Below are 3,748 nucleotides of genomic sequence, written 5' to 3' on the forward strand. Positions count from 1 at the left end.
AAGGGTAAAAAACTGGATACAAACGTGACCATAAATTTGTCTGGTGTCTAGGGCTGTCAATGGGTCCTGATTATACCGGGTACCTGACCAACCCTAACCCGAATTCTCAGGCATGGGTATAGAAAGTGTCGATCCAAACCTGACCTGAGCAATGTGCAGTCTGGGTTTGGGTCATGACTCTTCAAGGTACCCAACCCAACCTGAATTTTTTGTTGGGTACCTTATCCGACCCTGAGTATTATATATATGCAGGTCCAGGTTTGGAATCCATTTTTGTGACTCACAAAACCTGAACCCAAACCCGAACTCAGTTATTAATTATATGAGTGGGTTCGGGTCAACCCTGATTCAACCTGTTGACAGTAGTGTCCAATGTCATGCTAATGTTCTAAAAGGAAAGCCACAAGGAAAGTATGATGCACCTGCAATTGCCTTACTGTAGGACTGTCAATGGGTCAGGTTTGTTCATGAACTTTAAGTTTTAAAATAAAAAACTGTGACCCAGATTATTTGATTGGATCCAAACCCAACCAAAGTAACATTCAGGTCAGATTTGAGCTATGATTTTTGTTGGACATCCAACACAACCTGGCTTGACCCGTTCATTTTGCAAGTATTTTCGGGCAAAAATGGATATTTTAGATGTTCTTTAAATTATATGGGCCACGTTTGAGATTCCATTTTCTTGATCTAACCTGAATCCAGAGAGAGTCATTCATTACAAGATGAAATGCTAAGTTTTGATAGACCTGATCTTAGATCCAAAAACACAGGATAGGGCGAGATCTAGGTGTAGATGAAAGCAAGTAGGATTTGAATTTCTCCTATTTACAATGCCAAGATCATTTAGCTCTGTTTGGAAACTGGTAGTCGAAAGGAGTTTATGCAATTGAAAAAGTGCGCTAAGAGGCGGTAGTTATCAGATCCATTCTTTAGTGCAAATACAAAGGAGAGATGACCCACTTCCTTTGTCAAATGTATAAACTCCTGATTTATTAGGTCATAAATAAGGTTGGGCAATGGTTATACTTGGGGCTGTCAATGAGACGTGTATGAACCGATACTAACTCAGATCAGATCCAATAGGACCTGGCTTTGGACTTAATGTAATGGGTTTGACAACTAATCGGGTCTGACCCACAAAAGTCAATTATTGTATGAACTCAAACCTGGTTTGAGGGTTTATAAACTGGCTTCCAGATCAAATCTGAGAGCCCATTGAGATCCATGATTTAATTTTTTCTATTTAAAATATTAGAGACTTCACCAGGTTTGGTTCTTGAAGTGGTCCAGACCTACCAGTTACAGCTCAGATGCAACCCATTGACAAACTGTTAACGGGTTGGGTTTTACCGATTCAATCCAATACTAAGGATGGGTGGTCTTGGATCCCAACAACAGGCCTAATAAGCTAATGAAATTACGCCAGTGGGTCTGATTATTAGGTATACCCGGATTAGGGGCATCCATTCATAAACCAGACCAAGAATCTGCTAATATTTGGTCATTCTATCCAATCAGTCCAGATCCTTTCATAGCCATTCTGTACAGGTTTAAGCCTGTGTAAACCCATGGGTAATCGGACCAGAACCTGATTCAGATAATTCAGGGTCTGATTTGGGTTTGGATTGCTTGGATCAGGCCTGGGTCTATGAATAAGGATGATAAGGACCACCTGATCCCTTAATTCCAGGGTTAAACATTGTGCCAGAATGGGCCAGTTTGGGTAGGATCCGATTGGGTTGGTCCAAAGCCAGGCGATATGGGACTGGCAGAAAGACCAGTTTTGAACAGGCTAGGGCTACTTTACTGCTTACTTGACTAGGGTCAGGCCAGACCGGGCTCATCAAATTTAAAGGAATGCGTCCCAGGCCCAAACCAGCGTCTTTATTCACCTATCAAGAACTAAGTTTGAGTCAGTCAAACTTGGTCCAACGACAAGTCTGAGTCAACATCGTTCGCCCAAAGCAACAGGCCCAGGCCAAGCTTCATGTGTCTTGGCTCAACGAGTCGGAGCGGTCCAAACGCCAAAGGATCCGAACCTAGGCTTCCGTACCTTTAGTTCAATCCATTTTTAAAAAATAAGAGAAAAATCTATCAATAATGACTCCATGGCCCAATGGATAAGGCGCTGGTCTACGGAACCAGAGATTCTGGGTTCGATCCCCAGTGGAGTCGCTTTTCAAACTGAATTTTTTTGCTGTAGTTTTTTTTTAATTTCCGCCTTTTTCATATAATTTACCTTTTTCTTGGATTCGGTTCTGGCGTTTATTGATTGGTTATTTACATCTTTGGATGAACGCGAGTTCTCGTGATCCAAAACCAAGAACTCGATCAAAATAGTTATTGAATAGTGGATATCGAATTATAATTTTTTTTTATGACGAGAAACCCTCGCCGAAGAGATGAAAACCCCAGGTGAGGCTCCACAACCACCATGCACACTCGTGCCCGAGTGCTCAGCACTCTCACAACCACCATGCACACTCGTGCCCGAGTGCTCAGCACTCTCACAACCACCATGCACACTCGTGCCCGAGTGCTCAGCACTCTCACAACCACCATGCACACTCGTGCCCGAGTGCTCAGCACTCGCCGAAGAGATGAAAACCCCAGGATTTTGCTTAAAGCGGGAAGTATTTTTTTTATAATAAAATAAAATATAAAACTAAAATATAAAGAGGGAGATTGTGCTTAAAGGAAGGCAAAAACTTTTTATAATAAATTAAAATGTAAAACTAAAATATAAAGGGAGCAATATAAATTTTATATTTTCTTAAAGGTGGCAAAAACTTTTGGTAATAAAATAAAATATGAAACTAAAATATAAAGGGAGGCAAAATAAATTTTTATATTTTGCTTAAAGGGGCAAACTTTTTTTATAATAAAATAAAATATACAACTAAAATATAAAGGGGGCAATATAAAATTTTAATGAAAAATTTCAAAACTTGAGGGGGGCGGGGAAAAGCGTAAGCTCATCCCCGACTTCATCTTTGCACGGTTTTTTATTTAACCTCCATCTCCGTTTCATGTCCTTCATTCTCGGTCCAAACGGGGTGGGATCCGGTTTCCCCCGGTCCACACCGCCATCCCTAATCACATCTGTAAGGTTAGTTTCATTTGATAAAGTGAGAGAGTAAATGAACCAAATTCATTGGTAAATTGTAAATTATAACTTGAATGGACAAAGTCATCAAACAAACAACCTGAGTGAGTAGTAATTGGTTGTCCATCAATCAACAACACATGTCAGTCTGCAAGTAGTACGAAATCAGGTTATTTCCAAAGATTTGTTGAACTTTGATTCACTGAAAAAGCAGTCCCAAGGACTATTTACTCGAGGGGCCCACCCACCTTACAATCAAACACGGAAATTATTGGGACATTTTTGGTGCAGAAAGAAATAGTCCCTCAACTATTTTTCGGTGGCCAACTATAAGAGAGAGGTGTGGAAGAGAAAATGTAATACGTTAAGAGGGTGGAAAAAAGAAAAAGCCGAAGGATGCTCATTTAAACGTCTTCAATGGTTTGGCTTGGTCTGGGTCAGGGTCAACTGTCAAGTCATGGCTCCATTGTTTCTTTGTGAAAAGTCTTTTCCACTGGTTCATGGGTCAGGGTCAAGTCATGGCTCTATTGTTTCTATGTGAAAAGTTTTTTCCACAGGTTCATGGGTCAGGGTCAAGTCATGGCTCTATTGTTTCTATGTGAAAAGTTTTTTCCACAGGTTCATGGGTCAGGGTCAAGT

General features: G+C 40.6%; 1 non-coding gene across 1 annotated transcript; it reads left to right on the forward strand.

Moving 5' to 3' along the window:
- Positions 1-2,105: 2,105 nt before the first annotated feature.
- Positions 2,106-2,178, forward strand: TRNAR-ACG (transfer RNA arginine (anticodon ACG)). Its single transcript has one exon. It is a non-coding gene; the product is annotated as a tRNA-Arg (tRNA).
- The last annotated feature ends 1,570 nt before the right edge of the window (positions 2,179-3,748 follow it).

Source organism: Nuphar pumila, chromosome 12 (assembly GCF_984573655.1).
Source record: "Nuphar pumila chromosome 12, dmNupPumi1.hap1.1, whole genome shotgun sequence".
NCBI classification, from domain to species: Eukaryota; Viridiplantae; Streptophyta; class Magnoliopsida; order Nymphaeales; family Nymphaeaceae; genus Nuphar; species Nuphar pumila.